Consider the following 24,460-nt stretch of genomic DNA (forward strand, 5'->3'; position numbering starts at 1 on the left):
ATGTACTCATGTCCTCGAAAACTAAATTTTCTAATAATTTCAACTGAATTTTAAGTTTTGAACATAGATAATAGACATAGAGCGGAAACTCTCCTGTCAAAGACCTAACTCAGTTGTCAGAAACCTAATTAGTAGAAAAAACTATGTGAAAACAAACAACATTCCTATGTGTAATTATTTTTAGTAATTTTTTTGTTTGAGTTTTTTTTCTAGTTTCCGCTCTATGTTTCTCTATGATTTTGAAATTTATAGAGGCTTTATAAACCACTACACAATTTTGATGTACAAATTTTGGTTCCAGTAGTACAAATATGGTCCAAATTTTAAATTCTATGGAGAGGTTTTTAAAAAAAAAATTTAAGTAAAATTGTAATTTTTTTTATGTACGATTCTACACATAATGAATGATTACTCAAAACTCGTTATTCCGATATTATTAAGGTAAACATAGAAAAATTAAAATTTACATAAACTTTAATCCGTTTATATATTGGGTTTTAATCGGCTCAGTAGTTTCGGAGTTATAATAACAAATTGAAGCAAAAAATATATTTTTTACATGAAAATAGCAAATTTTTTTGTTTTAAAAAAATCATGAAAAATCGAAAACGGCTGAAATTGTTCAGATTTATTGCTTTAACGCAAAGCCACATATAATAGCAACAAAATGAGATATCTATCATAAAAATCTATGGATTGTTTTCGAATTTATTCACAATTAAGTGAATTCGCTCATTTTCACCAAATTTTAGTTTTTTGTGTGATATAAATAAAATTGAGTAGTTAATGTTCTTATTTCGATTAATAGAATTTTGAAAACATTTTCCCCAAGCTATGTACTAATTTTCTCACATATATTGCATTTCAATCGGCTCAGTAGTTTCAAAGTTATAATAACAAATTCAAGCAAAAAATATATTTTTTATGGGAAAATAGCAAATTTTTTTGTTTTAAAAAAATCATGAAAAATCGAAAACGTCAGAAATTATTCAGAGTTATTGCTTTATAGGAAAGCCACATGTAATAGGAACAAAATGAGATAGTGATATTAAAAATCGATCGATTCTCTCATTTTCACAAAATTTTAGTTTTTTGTTTGATATTCATAATATTGAGTAGTTAATGTTCTTCTTTTGAATGATTGAATTTTGAAAACATTTTCCCCGTGATATTTACAAATTTTCGCATATATATTGCATTTCAATCGGCTCAGTAATTTCGGAGTTATAATCACAAAATGAAGCAAAAAATATATTTTTTTACGTGAAAATAGCAAATTTTTTTGTTTTAAAATAATCATGAAAAATCGAAAACGACAGAAATTGTTCAGATTTATTGCTTCAATTTGTTATTATAACTCCGAAACGACTGAGCCGATTGAAACGCAATATATAAACGGATTAAAGGTTATGTAAGTCTCAACTTTTCACTCTTCGATTGGTTAATGGTTTCTCGAAGTTTTTGCATTGACCACATGCGTTCGTTTTATAACCTATAATTTGTCGTGGTGCAGTACCAAACTCCGAAACATTTCTTTTTTTCCATTTTTAAATTAAATTTCCTTTTTTGATCCCCCCTTGGATCCGCGACTGCTTTAGAACCCGATTCAGAAAATAATTTTCAAATTTTTGTATGAAAAACACCCAAAAAATATTGGAAAATTGTTTCTGAATCAGGCTATTTATTTTTATTTTATCACTTATTTATAAACATCTACACTAAATAAATAAATAAAATTTTAAATAACGATTTTTGTTCCCAAATTCATCTGGCAGCTTTGTTGCTAGGGCCGCAAAGAGTAGAAGAAGAGGAGCATGCATGTTGAATAAAGAGATAGAGAGTGTTATTATGAGGGAAAGAGAGTTTGTGATAAATGAAAACTCAAAGTATATTTATACAAGTAACATGCAACTCTACAACAAATCAACAATAAATTTGTTCATTTTGTTTGTGTAAAACATTGAGAGATTGTCAAAAAACTGTTGACAAATTTTTGCCACAAATATCACTTACGTTGCCCATTTAATCGGGTCTTTTTGCACATAGAAGAAGTCACCACGTCAATTGATTTTATTTCTTTTATTATAAAAATTTTTCAAAATTATTTTTTTTTTTATTAATATTTTCAAATACAAAACAAAAAAAATGTAAACAAACATAGAAAAAAGTAAAAATTTTGACAATCTCACAATTATTTACAAAGGAACAAACAATTAACAGCTGATCTCTTGCATGTCTTGTAAAAAAAATAAACAGTCATGTGGTAGAGATAAAGAGACAAGGAAAGAGAATGTGTGAGTGAGTGATTGAGTGCCAGTGAGAATGACACACGACAAAATAACACCGATATAGTTAAGCAGTGTTGCTAATGTAAAAAAAAAACAATTAAAACGCATTTTACATTCCTAAAACTACCCGATAGGCAAAAAGGGCTCCTCGTGCAAAACATGATTTTTATTGATCGTTTATGGCAACTGGCAGCTATCATTTCCTTTGCCAAATTGGCAACCAGAAATTTGTAGTTGCCCTCTGGCAACGCAACTGAAGTTCGGTTGCCATCCATAATCGACCCATTATACAATATAATTTTGGCACGCTTATGACAAATATGGAAACAATTTTAAAATCGCATGGTCTGTTTTCGAGATATGTTCCTTTTTAAGTTTCACTAAAAATCCTATTTTCCTACATTCTCTTGTTTAAGGATTTCAAATCTACAATTAGTTTTTTTTTGTATTTAGGGGTGCTTGCAATATAATGTAAGTCCTGGTCCACACTGTGAAACATTTGCTGCTAAACATTTTTAAATTCTTTTTTGAAATTGCATTCGTGTCCACACAGTGAAGTTTTTGCTTTTCAGTTTTTGACATTTCTGTACAGTACGAATACGAACGAATAAATGTGGATGACATACTCAACAAAAACTTTCATTAACAAACTCAAATGTTTTGCAGCAAATGTTTCACAGTGTGGACCGGGACTAAGGAATTGAAAATTAATTATGGATTTATTCAAAAGAAAACAATAAAGAATTCAATGTTCGAACAATATTTCTTTAAAACATTTGTATTAGGGACTGTGCCAATTTCCTTATATACACTTTAGTATACGATTGAGTTGATTCGAGTAGCTGCCTTTGATTTTGCAAGCTCTTGTTGAGATTGACAACAATTTTCAAGGAGTAATGCCTCCAATTTTGTCTTCATTCGAAAATTTTGAATTTTGTACCAACAAAGCGTCATATTCGGGAAGTTTTGCTTTATTTCTTTAATTTGAAAATAAGTGCTGAAGCACATGGATTACTTGCCAAAGCTTTTGATGAATGTGTTTCATCGGTTTCAACTTGCGGGAGATGGATTGTGAGGTCCACAAGTGGTGATTTTGACACGGAAGACAAAGATGGCTCTGGCCAGCCTAAAAAATTTTAAGACCAAGAATTGGAGGCAATACTTCATGAAGATTGTTGTAGAACTCAACAAGAGCTAGCAAAATCATTGGAAGCTACTCAAACAGCAATTTCAAAACGTTTGCAAGCAGCAGGATGCATCCAAAACCAGAGAAATTGGGTACCATACGAATTGAAACTGCGAAACTTTGAAATACGATTTTCTATGTTAGAAATGCTGCTTCAACGCTAAAAAAAAAATAATTTTTGCACCAAATCATAACTTGCGATGGAAAAAGGATCCATTATAACAACCGGAAGCGTAAAATATCGTATGTGAAGCCCGACCAACCAGTCGAAGCGATACAAATGCCAAATATCCATGGCGCAATATGAGCTACTAAAATTTGTGCGGACCATCACAGGGAACCTATACTGAACACAACTGATTTGGCAAAAAACGCCCAGAATATGTGGCCAGACATGAAACCGTAATATTCCATCATGAGAACGCTCGGAGAAAACCGGTTACTATTTAGAATGAAGTGATTGGAAAGTTGTAACTCACTCGCCAAAGTCCAGACCTTGCGCCGTCCGAATACAATATATTTCGATCGAATCAAAATACTCTCTCTGGGCTATGCTTCACTTTGGAACAGCGTATCCAATATTGATTTGATTCGTTCTTAGCCTCAAAAGGTGAGCAGTTCTTTTGTCTTGGAATCCAAAAATGGGAAAAGGTTAATGGGCAATACTTTGAATAAATTTATATTAAACAAATGTTTCAAAATAAATGATGAAAATTTAGAAAATCAAGATTTTTATGACATCAAAATGTTGTGGAACAGACCTATATTTATTTACAGCAATTGCCGGAAAGTGATTTCATTTTCATATAAAAAAAAATATTTATAAAAATCACTAAAATTTTTAAAACTTAACGCTTTTTTTCTAACACAACAATTGAATACACTGCCACCTAAAACTGTCTCTTCAAGTAGACACGCACATAGTCACACACAACCACCTAACACAAGTATTTTACGGATATAGTTACGTATGTATGTATTAAGTACGCTGAGTTTAACTTATAGATACAATTGTATCTATAAGAATTCGTATGTATACAATTTTATCTGTAATTCCTATAAGAGTGAGAGAGCACAAGACAAACAACTAAATAAAACAACTCACAAAGAGGGGGAAGAAGAGAGCACCAACCAGCACATTTTAGTACGTAATATTTTCAAATGAGATTTTATTATTTAGTTGTTTTCTTTAGATTTTTTTCTTTATTTTCTGCTGTTTAAACACACTCTCACCCAACAAAACTATAAAACAGTATTATATAAAAACAAAATAAGCAACAACAAAACAAATTCATGATTTTTATACTTCTCATCTTCGTATTCGTAAAGAGGGAGAGAAAATAATAAAATATAAAAATTCTTATCAGTAAATACCTACAGACAGACTTACAAATGAAATGAAAAAAAAAACGAAATTTGTTATACATGTTGTAGATTCATTTTTGCTTTAATCACTTTTTTTTAGTACATATTTATTATTTTGCTTTTTATTTTGTGGTAAAGTTTTTAATTTAATTTTATTAGAGTTGTAGTTATTAGGGAAAATTTTAAGTAGAGCTGATAACAAGTAGAGAATTAAATAAACATTTTAAAACTATATTCAAGATAATAAAATTACCTCTAAATTTTGCTTAAAATTAATTTGTATAGATTATAATATATACAAATCAGAATCAGCTTTTTAATAATTATTAAAAATTAGTCAGAAAAAGAAGAATATTTATCTTGATTTTGAACAAAAATTTAAATAGGATTATTAACTGTAGCAATTAATTGAAATTAGATTTTAGTTTTATTTAAAAAAATATTTATTTATCTTATTTTTTTATAATTAAAAAACAAAAATTATTCAGACAATAAAATATTTTTCTAGGTAGGTTCAATTATAAACCGATCCTCATAAATGTTGATAGAAAGATTTAGGTTCATAGGAAACTTGTTTATGTCCAATTTCATTACGATATTAATTAAATAGGACAACAAAATCAAACAAATTTTAGAGGTTTTTTAAACCACTATACAATTTTGATATTGTTTCCAGTAGTACAAATATGGTCCAAATTTTAAATTCTATGGAGAGGTTTTTTTTTAAAAAAAAAAATTAAGTAAATTTATAAATTTTTTTAGATGTTTCTACACATAATAAATGATAACTCAAAAAGGGTTAGTCCGATGTTATTAAAATAAACTTAGAAAAGTTGAGATTTACATAACCTTTAATCCGTTTATATATTGCGTTCAAATCGGCTCAGTAGTTTCGGAGTTATAATAAAAAATGTAGGCATAAAATATATTTTTTAAGTGAAAATATCAAATATTTTTTTTTGAAAAAATCATGAAAAATCGAAAACGGCAGAAATTTTTCAGATTTACTGCTTTATCGAAAAACCAAATATAATAGCAATAAAATGAGATATCGACCATAAAAATCGATTGATTTTTTTCGAATTTATTCACAATTAAGTGAATTCGCTCATTTTAACAAAATTTTACTTTTTAATTTAATATACATAAAATTGAGAAGTTAATGTTCTTCTCTTTAATGATTGAATTTTGAAAACATTTTACCCATGCTATGTACAAATTTTCACATATATATATTGCATTTCAATCGGCTCAATAGTTTCGGAGTTATAATGACAAATTGAAACAAAATAATATAATTTTCACGTGAAAATGGCAAAGTTTTGTGTTTTAAAAAAATCAAGAAAAATCGAAAACGGCAGAAATTGTTTATATTTATTGCTTTATCGCGAAGCCACATGTAATAGGAACATAATGAGATATCGATCATAAAAATCCAAGGACTCTTTTCGAATTTATTCACAATTAAGTGAATTCGCTCATTTACAGAAAATTGTATGTGCTTACAAGCGTGTACTTTGAGTGTAAATGTGTTTTGTTCTTGTTATATCGTTTTCGATTTTTCATGACTTTTTTAAAACACAAAAATTTGCATTTTCACGTTAAAAACATATTTTTTGCATCAATTTGTGATTTTAAGTCCGAAACTACTGAGCCGATTGAAATGCAATATATAAACGGAATGAAGGTTATGTATATTTGAACTTAAAAAAAATCTATCCATAGAATTCAAAAATATTACCATTTTTGTACTTAGCTAACCATGATGCACTTCAATATTGAAGCAAAATTTTAATTTTTCTACTCCAAAAAATTATCATAATTTTATCATTTGAAAATCAATTAAATTTTTTTTAAATAATTGACCTAAACAAGAAAAATTAAAAAAATAATTTTGAATTTTCCTACTCCAAAAAATGATTATAATTTAATTATTCGACAAACAGTTTAAATGAAAGATAGCTAAATCGGTTTAGGTAGTCTTTCAGAAATTAAATTGAATAAAATTTTTAAATAATCCGCCTCTAAAGTTGAAAAATTAAAAAAAAAAAAAATAATTTTTCTACCCCAAAAAATTATCATAAATTTGTCATTCGAAAATCAATTTAAATAAATGATAGCTGATTTTGTTCGGAATAAGTTCGAACAAAATTTGTAAATTAAACGGCTCAAAAGTTGAAAATTAAAAAAAAAAAAAATAAAAAAAAATTTTGAATTTTTCTACCCCAAACAAATTATCATAATTTTATCATTCGACATTCAATTTAAATGAATGGTAGCTGATTTTATTCGGAATAAGTAAGGATTTCAGAAATTAAATTGAAATAGTAAACAGTTAGATTAATTCTTTTAAATTATTCGGTTCAAAATTTAAAATATTAAAAACGAAAAAAATTAAAAAATATTGAAGCAAAATTTAAATTTTTCTACCTCAATTTAACTAATTCGGAATTAGTAGGGCTTTTAGAAATTAAATTGAAATGATCATCCGTTAGAATATTTTTTTTAAATTAACCTGCTCTAAAGTTGAATATTTAAGCAAAAATAAAAAATATCGAAGCAAAATCCAGAAATATGGGAAAAGGTCATAGCTAACAAGGGCCAATATATGCTAAAAATTAGAAAAACTACGCATTTTTAATAACTTATCAGTTATAATAAAAATTTATTGGCTTAGCATGATTATAGAGATCATAAGGAACTTATTAAGCTCAAAATAAATTCAATCAAATAAAATTGTTAACATTTGTTTAACTGAAAAATTAATTCCCACAACTCATTCAGAGTGCTAGTTTTTATTAAACCTTATTTTCTAAATGAAATTTTGTTTTCTACACAAATTTCCATTTAGATATGTAAATTAAATATTCATTTAAACCAAAAAAACCCCAAAGAAACTCTTATAATTTTAACAAATTTTCCCGTTACGCTTATAATCTTAACCCCTTAAACGATAGCACTCTATACACAGATATTAATGAGGGAAAAACTTTAGCTTATCTTTCAAAACCAAAAAACAAAAACACACACAAACCAAAGACATCCGAAATACCCAAAAATATGATTAAAGAGATATAGATTTTTCACATTTTCTTGTTTTTGTTTGTTTTTTTTTTGGTTCATTTTTTTTGTTAGATTATGTGTATGAGTGTTTATTTGTTTTCTTTAAGTATTACAAATATAAGTACCTCATCGTCTTACATTTCCATTATTTTGTTTTCAAATTTCCCTTTTCACTGACACTTTTTTTTCTTCCATTTTCTTTTCTTTCACCCAAAATATCGGTCAATAGTAAGAAATAGTTTTTTTTTCGAAACAAAAACACCAAGAAAAACACACAACATTCGTATGTTCGTTCGTTTGGTTCATATTGACATTTCTATTTTATTGACACAACTTCTTATTCAGCCAACTCAACGAAAAGACGATAAAAACTAAACTTTTAGTTGGAAAGTAGGTATGAATGAATGAACGAATGTTGATACTTTGGTGTGGCATGGTGTGTAAATGCACTTTTGTAATGTGCGGAATTCAAAAGTTTGTTAAATAATTATAGGGAGAGAGCATAGATATAAGAAATTTTAAATTGTGGAAAGAAATTACAATTAGGTATTCTTCAATATATATTGAAAATGAGACGAATTTAACCGTTTCACCTTCGGGGTCAAATATCAAGTTATGGAATAAATAGATATTGTAAAGCCTCAATTTTTTTCAAATGAAACACAGCTTATTTTATTCAAAATAAGTCAGGTTTTCATAAAATGTATTCAAATAATGGACTTTTCAAACAAAGTTTTTCAATTAAGTTCAAAGTTGAGCATTTTGAAAAAAAAAAATTAAATGACTGTATAAGATTCGAAATTTAACAGTTTTATTTAAATTATTTGTAAAACAAAATTTGTTGCAATAATTTCGAACATAGGCCAATAACACAGGTCAGGCTTGAATAACCACTATATAGATTTGATGAACCATGGCCACCTATGTACAACAATGGTAAAAATTTTTCTATTCCATATGGAGATTTTTTTAAAAAAAAATTTAAGTAAAATTTTAAATTTTGTTAAAAGTTTCTCCACAAAATTAATGATAACTCAAAAGGGGTTAGTCCGATATTATTCAAATAAAATTTTAAAAGTTGAGACATACATAACCTTTAATCCGTTTATATATTACGTTTCAATAGGCTCAGTAGTTTCGTAGTTATAATAAAAAGTTGAAGAAGAAATATATTTTTTACATGAAAATAGCAATTTTTTGTTTAAAAAATCATGAAAAATCGAAAACGGCTGAAATTCTTTAGATTTATTGCATTATCGCAAAGCCACATGCAATAGGAACAAAATGAGATATCGATCATAAAAATCGATTGATTCTTTTCTAATTTATTCACATTGAAGTCAATTAGCTCATTTTCACAAAATTTTAATTTTTTGTATGATATACTTAAAATTGAGTAGTTTATGTTCTTATTTCGATTGATTGAGTTTTGGAAACATTTTCCTATGCCATGTAAAAATATTCACATATATATTGCGTTTCAATCGGCTCAGTAGTTTCGGAGTTATAATAACAAATTGAAGCAAAAAATATATTTTTTACGTGAAAATAGCAATTTTTTTTGTTTTAAAAAAATCATGAAAAATCGAAAACAGCAGAAAATGTTCAGGTTTATTACTTTATCACAAACCCACATATAATAGCAACAAAATGAGATATCTATAATAAAAATCGATTGCATCTTTTCGAATATATTCACAATTAAGTGAATTCGCACATTATCACAAAATTTTAGTTTTTTTGTTTGATATACATACAATTGAGTAGTTAATGAGTAGTCTTTCGATTGATTGAATCCATTAATTTTTATGATCAATATCTCATTTTGTTCCGTTTACATGTGGCTTTGCGATAAAGCAATAAATCCGAACAATTTCAGCCGTTTTCGATTTTTCATGATTTTTTTAAAACAAAAAAAAATTTCTATTTTCAAGTAAAAAATATAATTTTTGCTTCAATTTGTTATTATAACTCCGAAACTACTGAGCCGATTGAAACGCAATATATATGTGAAAATTTGTACATAGCATGGGGAAAATGTTTCCAAAACTCAATCAATCGAAATAAGAACATAAACTACTCAATTTTATGTATATCAAAAAAAAAAAAAATTTTGTGAAATTGAGCTAAATCACTTAATTGGGAATAAATTCGTAAAGAATAAATCGATTTGTATGATCGATACCTCATTTTGTTGCCATTATATGTGGCTCTGCGATAAAGCAATAAATCTAAACAATTTCAGCCGTTTTCGATTTTTCATGATTTTTTTAAAACAAACAAATTAGCTATTTTCCCATAAAAAATATATATTTTACTTCGATTTGTTATTATAACTCCGAAACTACTGAGCCGATTGAAACGCAATATATATGTGAAAATTTGTACATAGCATGGGGAAAATGTTTCCAAAACTCAATCAATCGAAATAAGAACATAAACTACTCAATTTTATGTATATCAAAAAAAAAAAAAAATTTTGTGAAATTGAGCTAAATCACTTAATTGGGAATAAATTCGTAAAGAATAAATCGATTTGTATGATCGATACCTCATTTTGTTGCCATTATATGTGGCTCTGCGATAAAGCAATAAATCTAAACAATTTCAGCCGTTTTCGATTTTTCATGATTTTTTTAAAACAAACAAATTAGCTATTTTCCCATAAAAAATATATATTTTACTTCGATTTGTTATTATAACTCCGAAACTAGTAAGACGATTGAAACGCAATATATATGTGAAAATTTGTACATAGCATAGGGAAAATTGTTTAAAAATTCAATTAATCAAAAGAAGAGCTATAACTACTCAATTTTATGTATATCAAACAAAAAAAATAAAATTTTGTGAAAATGAGCAAATTCAATTAATTGTGAATAAATTCGAAAAGTATCAATCGATTTTTATGATCGATGTCTCATTTCGTTGCTATTATATGTGGTTTTGCGATAAAGCAATAAATCCGAACAATTTCAGACGTTTTCGATTTTTCATGATTTTTTTAAAACAAAAAAAAAATATTTCCAAGTAAAAAATATATTTTTTGCTTCAATTTGTTATTATAACTCCGAAATTACTAAGACGATTGAAACGCAATATATATGTGCAAATTTGTACATAACATGGGGAAAATGTTTTAAAAATTCAATTAATCAAAATAAGAATATTAACTACTCAATTTTATGTATATCAAACAAAAAAAATAAAATTTTGTGAAAATGAGCAAATTCAATTAATTGTGAATAAATTCGAAAAGTATCAATCGATTTTTATGATCGATACCTCATTTTGTTGCTACTATATGTGGCTTTGTGATAAAGCAATTAATCGGAACAATTTCAGCCGTTTTCGATTTTTCATGATTTTTTTAAAACCACAAAATTTGCTATTTTCATGGAAAAAATATATTTTTTTCATCAATTTGTTATTATAACTCCGAAACTACTGAGCCGATTAAAACTTAATATATAAATGGATTAAAGGTTATTTAAATCTCAACATTTCTAGGTTTATTTTAATAATATAGTACTAAGCCTTTTTGAGTTATCATTAATTATGTGTAGAAACGTCTAAAAAAATTTATAATTTTACTTAAATTTTTTTTTTAAAAAAAACCTCACCATAGAATTTAAAATTTGGACCATATTTGTACTACTGGAACCACAATGCATTAAAAATTGTGTAGCGGTTTAAAAAGCCTTTACATTTTTTTTAGATTTTGTTGTCTTGTGTTATTTGTTATATATTTATGAAAAATTCGAAATATTCAAAACGTTGACCTTTTGACCTTAGCAATAAAAGGCTTCAATATATACAGCCCAATTATGAATAAAATTTCCCCGGGAGTTTTTTCCCTTTTCCTAGTTTTCCTATTCAATTTCAATGAGAAGAAACTACAGGGGGAATTTTTTATTCATAATTGGGCTGATAGTTTTTATCAATGTGCGTCCTAATACAATTAAAAATATATTCTTAAAACAAGGGAAAATGTTGACCTACTGATTCAATTAAAGGAGTATATCATTTGCCTGAAAGATTTTTCATCTTAAGACCCAGTGACAAACGAATTATGCTTCAAATTATGAAATATATTTGCTAGTGTACTTATAACTTTTAACATACTGCCCCTAGCATAATATAGTTCATATAAATTATTACAAGTAAAAAGTGTCGCGTCTTCCTCACTCTCCTGAATATGTATGATAAATGTTGTATGCCTGAATTTTACACCAAGACGACAGCAACGGCAGCAGCAGTTTGTTGATTTAACAGCTCATATCAATGCATATACTACAGCTAAAAGAGTTCGTTCGATACGGTTTGGTTTAGTTTTGGTTCGAAGCAAATCGATTCAATAGTTTCAAATATACATATGTATTTTCAATACATTTATCATATGAAATGTATGTACACTAAATCCATGTATGTTTGTAATTTTAATATTTTTCTTTAGCTTTAACACATTTTATGTATTTTACAGATAAATTATTTATTGTTGATAGTTTTTGAGACAAATATTAATAACAGAGATAAGAAAACAAATACACATTTCTTTATGAGTTTGTTTAGGGATTGCAGATTGTTAAAATTGTTTTCCTACATTTGTTACAGATAATAAATAAAAAACAATAATAATAAAACATTACATAGAAAACACCACAACATGTGTAAAAATAAGTATTTATTATTAATTTGTTTAAATGACATCAAACCAAAAAAATATCAAGAAACATTTTTCATCACTACACCCTGCCATTGTAATGTCACTGTGATCATCATCATCATTATCATCTTCGTTGTCAACATCATCAACATCTCATACACCATCAGTGTCATTTAGTTTGTTAGATTTTGAACAGGTACAAAAACTATTATGTTGGTAAATAAAATAAATACTTTGTAAATATTGTATCTATGTAGCTATAGTTATATCTAAATGAAATGTGATTAATTTGTGTTAATTTGTTAACATTTTAGCTGGTGTTTTTTTACTTTTGTTCATATGATTATTAATTTATATTTGTTGACATCAATAACAATGAAATTGATAAATTTTTGTTACATTTATCTTAATCAAATGTTAATGATTAATTTAGCATTTAATGTTAAATTGAAAACTTTTTCTCAGGTTTAATTAAACAATATTATGAATCAAATGCTGAATATATTTGATTACTAACTCTTTTACCTGCGGGGTCAAAGGTTAAAGTTTGAAATGTATCACAATAGCGAAATATGTATTAAGTATTTATTGGTGGCAAAAAGAAATTTAACTCTTTAATGTCAAGACTAGTCCCATCTTTTGAAAAGCTTAAACATAACGCAGTAATACAATATTGAACGGAAACGAAAATATTTAAGGTAGGCAGTGCGCCGACTAAATTCCACGGCGCGCCGTCGGCTGACTTCAAAAAAATCGGCGGAGGCTCAAAACCGGCTATCAGCTAACCATAGAATAACACAGGGCAAAAAAATCGAAAAAAATTTATAGGATTTTTAAACCACTACACAATTTTGATATATTGAGGTTCCTGTAGTACAAATATGGTCCAAATTTTAAATGCTATGGAGAAGTTTTTAAAAAAAAAAAAAAAGTTTTTAAAAAAAGTAAAATTGTGAATTTTTTTTTAGACGTTTATTCACATAATTAATGATAATTCAAAAAGTGTTGCTTCAATATTATTCAAATAAACTTATAAAAAATTAAATTTACATAACCTTTAATCAGTATATTGCGTTTTCATCGGCTCAGTAGTTTCAGAGTTATAATAACAAATTTAAGCAAAAAATATATTTTTTACGTGAAAATAGCAAATTTTTTTGTTTTAAAAAAATCATAAAAAATCGAAAACAGCAGAAATTGTTCAGGTTTATTACTTTATCAAAAACCCAAATATAATAGCTACAAAATGAAATATCGATCATAAAAATCTATTGATTTTTTTTTCGAATTTATTCACTATTAAGTGAATTCGCCATTTTCATAAAATTTTACTTTTTTGTTTGATATACATAAAATTGAGTAGTTAATGTTCTTCTTTTGAATGATTGAATTTTTAAAACATTTTCCACATGCTATGTAGAAATTTTCACACATATATTGCGTTTAAATCGGTTCAGTATTTTCAGAGTTATGTTAACAAATTAAAGCAAAACATTTATTTTTTATGTGAAAATATAAATTTTATTTGTTTTAAAAAACTCATGAAAAATCGAAAACAGCAGAAATTGTTCAGGTTTATTACTTTATCACAAACCCAAATATAATAGCTACAAAATGAAATATCAATCATAAAAATCTATTGATTTTTTTCGAATTTATTCACTATTAAGTGAATTCGCTCATTTTCATAAAATTTTACTTTTTTGTTTGATATACATAAAATTGAGTAGTTAATGTTCTTCTTTTGAATGATTGAATTTTTAAAACATTTTCCACATGCTATGTACAAATTTTCGCACATATATTGCGTTTAAATCGGTTCAGTAGTTTCAGAGTTATGATAACAAATTGAAGCAAAAAAAATATTTTTTATGTGAAAATAGCAATTTTATTTGTTTTAAAAAAATCATGAAAAATCGAAAACAGCAGAAATTGTTCAGGTTTATTACTTTATCACAAACCCACATATAATAGCAACAAAATGAGATATCGATCATAAAAAACGATTGATTCTTTTCGAATTTATTCACAATTAAGTGAATTCGCTCATTTTCACAAAAAAATACTTTTTTGTTTGATATACATAAAATTAAGTAGTTAATGTTCCTCTTTGATTGATTGAATTTTGAAACATTTTCCCCAAACTATGTACAAATTTTCACACATATATTGCGTTTAAATCGGTTCAGAATTTTCAGAGTTATGATAACAAATTGAAGCAAAACATTTATTTTTTATGTGAAAATATAAATTTTATTTGTTTTAAAAAAATCATGAAAAATCGAAAACAGCAGAAATTGTTCAAGTTTATTACTTTATCACAAACCCACATATAATAGCAACAAAATGAGATATCGATCATAAAAAACGATTGATTCTTTTCGAATTTATTCACAATTAAGTGAATTCGCTCATTTTCACAAAAAATTACTTTTTTGTTTGATATACATAAAATTAAGTAGTTAATGTTCTTCATTCGATTGATTGAATTTTGAAAACATTTTCCCCGTGTTATGTTAAAATTTTCACATATATATCGCGTTTCAATCGTCTTAATAGTTTAGGAGTTATAATAACAAATTGAAGAAAAAAATATATTTTTTACGTGAAAATATCAAATTTTTGTGTTTTAAAAAAATCATGAAAAATCGAAAACAGCAAAAAATGTTCATATTTACTACTCTATCGCAAAGCCACATGTAAAAGGAACAAAATGAGATATCCATCATGAAAATCGATGGATTATTTTCGAATTTATTCACAATTAAGTGAATTCGCTCATTTTCACAAAATTTTATGTGTTTACTAGTGTGTACTTTGAGTGTTAATTTTACATGTGTTTTGTTTTTGTTACAATAAAAAAATTTACACTCAAAGTTCTGAGTTAACTTCAATAATATCGGACTAATCCCTTTTAAGTTATCATAAATTATGTGGAGAAACATCTAAAAAAAATTCTCAACTTTAGAAAAAAAAAATTTTTAAAAATCTATCCAAGAATACAAAAATTTTACCATTTTTGTACTTTTTTGTAACCATGATGCATCAAATCTATATAGTGGTTAGTGTCAGTCAGATGATTGATGTCAGTCAGTTTATCATAAGTGCTATTAAAATAAACATCAACTGCATTACCAGTGTATACTTGTACATTATCAGTGTGTAAACCACCGTTTTTAAAAGGTAAAAACGTAACAATATGTTGTTTAACTCAGCTCAGGAGATATTTTTTGTGTACTAAATTTTGATAAAATTTCAAATGCAATAAATTTACCATTTTTTTGTTTGTGTGTTCCTATTTTAATAACATTTCCACCATATTGTTAGCTTAGTGTTCTAGAAATTATTGTTCAAGAAATTATTTTCTTTAGTAACCCCCTGTCTATACTTGAAAAATATTTATCATAACAATTAATGACGTTTGTTGTCAAGACAAAGTTGTCTGAGCAAAAGTTGTCTGAGCAAAAGCTCATAACGAAGCAATAATACTAATAAATGGGGACTATACCTGATAATTTTGTATCTTGACAACCATTTTGACGTTTATCATGATACAAATTTATCAGGTATAGACAGGGGGTAACACTTTTCTAAATACTACTTTGAATTACAATTCAATGTTTAATTTCCCATTTATATTCCCCAATAATATCCTTTCCCTTTGGATTAATTCTCTCCCTTTTTAAAATTATAAATTCCTAATAATTTCCCTTTAAAATGTTTTCAACAAATATCAGCACAAACACAAATTTAATTTACTACCGATTTGCCAGGCTTTTTTTCTCTTATAAAGCTATAAATTTCATACTTCATTTTATAAGTTATTAAATTAAATTAGGCCAAAATGAATTTATATGTTTTTTAGTAAACAAACCAAGAAATACAAACAAATTATTATTATTATTTTTTTTTATTCAGTTGTTGGGTCTGTTTGTTATTTAAAGTTAAAATGGCAAGGCTAAATAAAGGCATGAATGAATGAATGGATGAAGAAAGCACATTCCTTATAATTTGAAATTACAAAAGGAACACACAAAGCAAATACAACATTAAATGCTTTCAAAAAGAATAATAAAAATGTCTAAGGTTTTTACTTGATTTCCAAGAATTACCAGCATTTGTTAGCAAATAGTCAGTCTTATGAGATGAACAGAAAAAAAAAATAAACCAGAATGAATGTCCTTGCCAAAAGTACAAAAAAATATCATCAATCAAGCAGAAACTAAAAAAAGCTGCAAAAGAAAATATTTGTTAAGAAAACTTACAAAATTTTGTAAAATTTAAACAATTTAAACAAAAAAAAAAAATATCAAAGAAAAATGGACACGCATTTCTTTAGTAAGCATGAGTTACATAAAGGGTCTTCCAATATTGACCTCCGAACTTAGACAGCGGCTATAATGTGGAAGCTAAATCTATCTAATTGGCTGTAATGTATTCACAAGCAAATGATAAAACTGTTTAATTAAAATGGGTATTCTGTTCAGAAAACGAAACGCGCGATTCGCCTATTTTACGGTAATGTCCAGTTCTGGATGACAAACAAAATTGTCGAATTTTGGCGACATAGCAATCGGCATGAGATCCAAGAGCAAGTCATTGTTTGGTGTGGATTTTGAACTATCAGCATCATCGGCCCATATTTCATTGAGAAAGACATTGTCCAAGCCATCACAGTCAACGACAAGCACTTTAGGATCAGTAAACATGTAACGTAGCCTCTAATAAGTACCGAAAAAGTTAAGTAAAATTTGTGACAGGAGGAATTGTTGACAATCAAATAAATAGGGCAAAGAATAAGCTTCATTGACATGTGATTTCAACAGGACAACACTTCGTACCACATTGGACATTCTGCACGATCGATTTGAGGACATGGTCATGTGATGTGGACTGACCAAAGAGATCGTGCGATTTCACCCCGTTAGACTTTTTCTTGTGGACTTTTCTTAAGTCGCAGATCTATTTGAATAAGCCACAAACTACAGCGACCCTTAAAGTGAACATAAACCATGACATCGGTCAAATTTAAACTGATTTATGTGCCAGAGTCGTGGAAAATATGACATTTCGGATGCGCCAACCTTTAAATCGTCAAGGGCAAAGGTCAAATTTTTAAATGTTTGAAAATTTTGAAAGATAGCGAACAGTTTATTTTTGGGCCGATTTTAATGAAACTTCAGAAAAATATAACGTAAAGTCCAGCATTTACAATAATAGCACAAAATGGAAATTAACCCTTAATAGCACTTGGGGTCCAAATAACGCTCTAGTTTTAAAATCATGAAAAACTCAGTAATTTTGACCCCAAGTGCTCTTAAGGGTTAATTTCTATTTTGTGCTGTTATTGTAAATGTTTGACCTTTTAGCAAGTTTCATTAAAATCGGGCCGAAAATTTATAATATTTCACTATCTTAAATTTAGAAATTCCAAATGTTGAAAAATTTTACCTTTGACCTTCACAATTTAAGGGTTAACGTTGTCCGATTTTAGTAAAACATTCAGAGCATATTTATAATTAACTGTATTATAAGATTCTGTATAGGTTTTACTTGAAATTCATAACAGTAAGGAAATTGTTATCATTCGCCAAAATATGAACAAAAAATTAGTTTTTCTCGAAAATCGTGAAATTTAAATTGCAGTTACGGAAAAACTCTAGGAGGTATTGACATAATTTTTTCATATTTTTATTCCCTATTATATTTACAATAAATCCCAATGTGATGATCAACAAATTCTGAAATTTGTTTAACAAAATTTTTAAAAGATTTGAAACTGCCGTTAAAAAATGAATTTTGTTGCTCATACCTGCGAATAGGTTAGATATATTTTAAATAAAAATTACCTTTTATTTTAATATTTCTCAAAATATTTTAATTTTTTTCTTAAATTTCAAGTGGCCTGAGTTAAACGTTAATGATCTGGGGAATTTTTTTTTTTTTTGAATTTTTTTTAACATTTTTTAAAAAAAATGTTGTCATTTATATCTCATTACAACAACAATTACGTTCACATTTCTATTATTTTGCATTCAATTGCAAAAGTAATTATTTAGCAAAATTTTTACAAAAACTGAAAGATTTGCATTTTTTCCGGACCCATATAAGCTTTATTTCATGTTTCTAGGTTCATTGGTAAAGAAATAAAGAAAAAGAACCAAAAAGTCTCCCCCTAGAATCCTAACTCATTTAGCAACAAATATGCTTAATTTCATGTTTCTAAGTCCATTGTTATAGAAAATTCAGAAAATACAAAATTTTGGTACCTAACTAGTATCCCCTATTCCTAACACTAACTTCACTCAGATGCATATCAGCTAATTTTAATGTCGATTAGTGAAATAATTTAAAATATTAAAAAAGTACCATTAGGAGAAAAGTACCAATTTTCCTTTTCCTCCTTGAACACCCCTCAAGTTTGAAATTTAAAAATAATTCATTTTGTCATGTATCAAACGATTAAAATCTGTGTTAATTTGCCCAAGAAAAATATGTTTTAAAAAAGGTACCAAACTGTTTACCTGGATTTGGCCCAATATACACCTTGTTCCAAATAACACCCTGTTAGTTAATTTTTGTATGAGTCCAGGAAACAATGTTAAAAAAAATTATCAAAATTGGCTTAATATTTCAAATAAAATTTATTTTCCCGATTTTATCCCCTTTTTGGTACCTTTTTTATTCCCATTGCGGTGGTAAAATTTTATTCAAATAAATTTCTGTATCGTGGTGGGAACTCATAATAAAATATTAGTATGTCTATGTCAAATTATAGAAATACATATTTTATGAAATAGTACCAAAAATAAACACAATTTTTATCCCTTAAGGGTTCGAATTTCCAAAAAGTACCAAACTTATATTTTTTATTTTTTGATAAGTAAAGAATACGATTTAAAATTTGTTTCTATGTTTATTGGTTTAAATGTTAATTAGGGTGCCAAAAAAGTACCAAAATACAGTTTTTACCCGTTTTCTCCCCTAAAGGGTACGAATTTCTAAAAAGTACGAAATACCTGTCAGCTTATTTTTTAAATGGAGTAACATGAAATTTTAAGTTTTTTTGTATCTTTATTAGCTTTGAAGATATAAGGTTACCGAATTTACCCCCTAAACGTTCGAATTTCCAAAAATCCCTTCTTAGGGGAAGGAGGAACCTACAGTTAAAATTTCATGATTCTAGCTTCAGTCGTTTGAGCTGTCAATCAGTCAATCAGTAACGTTACTCTTTTAGTTTATAATAAAGTAGATGATCGGCGGCTTCGCCCGGTAGCTATTTACTAATGTAGTTCTTCAAGTTTCTCCAAAAAATTTCACTTATTAAGAACAGTGAGAAGTGAAAAGAAGGCAATATATTAACAATTAAAATTTCCGATTTTTTTTTTCTTTACAAACCATCTCTTAAAAATTTCGAATCGAATAAAAAAATCAGCCAAATCGCTCCAACCGTTCTCACGTGATGCCATTACATACATGGACCATTTCATTTTTTTATATTTGTGTTTCTAAATCAGTATTTTAGAATTAAATAAAGATATAAAGCATGTTTGAACCAAATTCATATAGAGGTTAGATGACATTATACGATAAGTGCACGAAAATATGTAAGTTTAAAAATGTATGAAAGAAAACCATGTAATTGTCGTTACACAGCAAATACTGTTTATCCTGATTTCCTTGATTTTTTTTGTTTGACATATTTAGCTTTAAACAAAACCATTTACTCTAATAATAAAGTACATGTACAAACTAGCGTATGTATGTATAAAATTATTATTACAATAATATTATCAACACTTTTGTTTATACATTCTATTACAAAAAGCTTGCTAAAATATACCAGAAAAAAAAAAAAAATGGAAGTAAATTGTGTCCCTAGTCAGACATTATATTCCAACAGGACTAACTAACAAACAATTCATTTGCACTTTACTTTATAAAAAGGATTTATTTTTAATGCTACAAACATAAAAGAAAATATCCATAGAGACAGTGGGTTTGTTGGAATTTATTTCTATGTATAAACTTCTGGTTAAGTTATTGTCTCTTCAGTGTGACAATTTAATTCCCTGTTTCAAGTCAATTTCCACATTATTGGCACTAAGTAATCTAGAGTGTATCCACTTTAAATTATAGTTTTCGAAACCATTTTGGAAAGTAGTTGCTTTACCCAGCTGAAGCAATCTATTGGAGAGACAATTATCACTTATTGTTCCTTTGTAATCTGTTTAAAGTTTTTTTATACCCTTCACCTTCGTGAGAAGGGTATATATAAGTTTGTCATTCCGTTTGTTTTTCATTTACGACCCTATAAAGTATATATATTCTGGATCCTTATAGATAGCGGAGTCGATTAAGCCATGTCCGTCTGTCTGTCTGTTGAAATCAATTTTCTGAAGACCCCAGATATCTTCGGGATCCAAATCTTCAATAATTCTGTCAGACATGCTTTCGAGAATTTTGCTATTTAAAATCAGCAAAATCGGTCCACAAATGGCTGAGATATGAGGAAAAAACCAAGACAACCTCGATGTTTGACCTATTTTTGACTTATATCTGGATTACTAAGACATTAATATAGACAATATGGATATCTAATGATAGATATTTCAAAGACATTTGCATTATTATTATTATTTTTGTCCCCTGTTGTAAGTATTAAGTACGTGAGTTCCATGAGAATGACCAGACTATTAGACTGCTAAAACTTCTGAAAGCTTAAGTCGTCTCTTATAGTTTTTATATGAAGTCTTAAGCATTGAGGGCAGTAGTTTCGATTTCACATTATTATTTACTATATTTTGCTGGAAACGGACCCAATGTGAATCCTTAGAAAAAAATAGATATGTGTTGGAGCAAATTGTTAAGTGTCCCAGCAGTTAAGCAAGTAGTCAATGCTTCCCTTACAGACAGTAATTCTCACTAATGTCTGATCACTTGGCTGACTGCAATTTATATATTTTGGATCATTTGATACATTTTTGCTCTTTGTAGTACAGATATTAGTCAATTGGATACTTTATACATCCCAGGTAACCTAGCCTGAAGTAAATTGTCCCTTTAGTGTCTCTAAGTCACCAAGAAGTAACTGAGAAAATATTTATTTTACCCACCAGAATTTATGTTCCCATGAAATATCCATTTCCCTCGAAAGGAAAATTGCAATCGTGATATTCCCATGAACGTTTCATTCACAATAGTTGATTTTGTTCATAACAGCTGTTTATTGTTTACAAAATTCCATCTAAAAATTTCACAACATAGGGAATTTTTTCAAGTGAACAAACTTGATGGACGATAAATGGGAAGAGGGAACATATTTCATGTGAAATATTGATTCGCGATAGGGGTGAATATTAGGGTGGCCCTTAATAAACGAAAGTTGGATTTTGGCCATTCTCACCCCCCAGTTTGGTGAACATTAGTAAAAAAATCATCCTGAAAAAATTTTAGGTAAATCGGTTGGGGTTAAGACGTGCCGCAAGCCCTCTGAAGTTTTGAGATGCATTTACAAGGGGAAAAAATTCATTTTTTTCAGTTTTTGTAAAAATTTTGCCATTAAAAAATTACTTTTGTAATTCAATTTAAAAGAATCGAAATGTGTACGTAATTGTCGTTCTAATGAGACATAAAAAACAGAAATCGGTTAAAAAATTTTAAAGTTATTAAAAATTCGCCAGGCCATTAACGTGTCTCAGGCCACTAGAACAAGAAATGTTGGAACAAAATTAACATATTTTGAGAAATATTAAAATAAAAGCTCATTTTTACTTAAAATATGTCCATATTTACTTGTATATGAGTTTTTGTCTTCGTAGGATACCGTTAACCTATTCTTAGGTATGAACAAAAAAAATTAATTTTTTTAACGGCAGTTTCAAAACTCCATTTTCAAATTTTTAAAAATTTTGTTAAACAAATTTCAGAATTTTTTGATCATCTCATTGGGATTTATTAAGAGTATAATAGGGAATTAAATCGTGAAAAAATTATGAAAATATCTCTTATAGTTTTTCCGTACCTGCGATTTAAATTTTGAAATTTTCGAGAAAAACCAATTATTTGGCAATTTTTAGGCCAATGAGCTCTATTTTCTTACTCTTATGAATTTTAAGCAAAACTTAATTAGAATATTATAGTCCAGATAATTCTAAATATACTCTGAAACTTTTACTAAAATCAAAAAACGTTAACCCTTAAATCGTGAAGGTCAAAGGTCAAATTTTTCAATATTTGGAATTTCTCTTGGAAAGATTTTGAAATGTTCGAAATGTTGTATATTTTTGGGCCGATTTTGATGAAATTTAACAAAAATGATCAAAAAATTCTGAAATTTGTTTAACAAAATTTTTAAAAATTTGAAAATGGAGTTTTGAAACTGCCGTTAAAAAAATTAAATTTTTCATACCTAAGAATAGGTTAACGGTATCCTACGAAGACAAAAACTCATATACAAGTAAATATGGACATATTTTAAGTAAAAATGAGCTTTTATTTTAATATTTCTCAAAATATGTTAATTTTGTTCCTACATTTCATGTTCTAGTGGCCTGAGACACGTTAATGGCCTGGCGAATTTTTAATAACTTTAACATTTTTTGACCGATTTCTGTTTTTTATGTCTCATTAGAACGACAATTACGTACACATTTCGATTCTTTTAAATTAAATTACAAAAGTAATTTTTTAATGGCAAAATTTTTACAAAAACTGAAAAAAATGAATTTTTTCCCCTTGTAAATGCATCTCAAAACTTCAGAGGGCTTGCGGCACGTCTTAACCCCAACCGATTTACCTAAAATTTTTTCAGGATGATTTTTTTGCTAATGTTCACCAAACTGGAGGGTGAGAATGGCCAAAATCCAACTTTCGTTTATTAAGGGCCACCCTAGTGAATATACTGGAGAGTTGTGGGAGGAAGGTTTGTTTAAAAGCAATTGCTGTCTATGGGCTGTCTATGCGATGTTCTTGTAACTGACTATTTGAGGTCAATTAGCAGCCGTACATGTTAAAATAACTAGTTATGTATCTGATCAAATAACCAGATAGCTAGTAATGTAACTGACTCTATGTTACCGATATGTGAATCCAAGGAGTTGACTACTTTGGATTAGCTATCAGACAGACTCATTGTAATCAAAAATGGTCAATTGACTCCTTGCTTAAGACATGCACGTGTTGAAATAACTATTCACGTAGCTTGTTATGTAACTAGTTGTCAACCTAAATGATAGGTAAAATCACTAGTTCGGGACAGTCTCCTAGAACTTCTGGGTTAGGAGCGAATGAGTGCGATTATTAAATATAAATGAATATGTACTAGTTTGCACTAAAACGTATGTATGAAAATGAGAAAAGCTTTTCCTCATTTTGGTCCGGTTGTTTTTATTTGTATTGTCTTACACGCGTATGTTGTTGTAGATAATAATGAAGGCAACCTACTAAGAAAACTGCTAAAGCACAGTGGAATGAAAGGAGAAAAATTATAAATAAGAAATTTTGCTAAAATTTGTTTTATTATTAATAGATTACACTATGCGACAAATGAAGACTTTTGGAAAAACACAAGATCATGACAGTATATGTTCGACTCTAATACCAAAGGGTAGTAAAACTCTATACTCAGTTTGTCCATTTTGGTGAACATTTTTTTTATGGGCCCCCAAAGATTCTGAAAATTAGTGGGCCCCTCAAAAAATGGTCATCAGACTTGCTGATACCGCTTAACTTTATATGGCAATAATAACGATAATAATCCGCCAAACTAATTTTGATAAAATTGTTTCCCACATTTTCGTGCACTTTTTTTCGAAAAAATATAGGAAGAATTTTTTTTTCACTTTTTTATTATAACTCCCAGGGACTCCTAATTTTTCACTAACAATATTT

General features: G+C 27.8%; 1 protein-coding gene across 1 annotated transcript in view; it reads right to left on the bottom strand.

The window, feature by feature from the left end:
* Nucleotides 1-24,460, bottom strand: part of pasilla (RNA-binding protein Nova-1-like protein passilla) — a 155,096-nt gene that overhangs the window by 70,557 nt on the left and 60,079 nt on the right. The gene's annotated exons all lie outside the window — the stretch shown is intronic.

This window comes from Calliphora vicina, chromosome 1, assembly GCF_958450345.1.
Source record: "Calliphora vicina chromosome 1, idCalVici1.1, whole genome shotgun sequence".
Classification (NCBI taxonomy): domain Eukaryota; kingdom Metazoa; phylum Arthropoda; class Insecta; order Diptera; family Calliphoridae; genus Calliphora; species Calliphora vicina.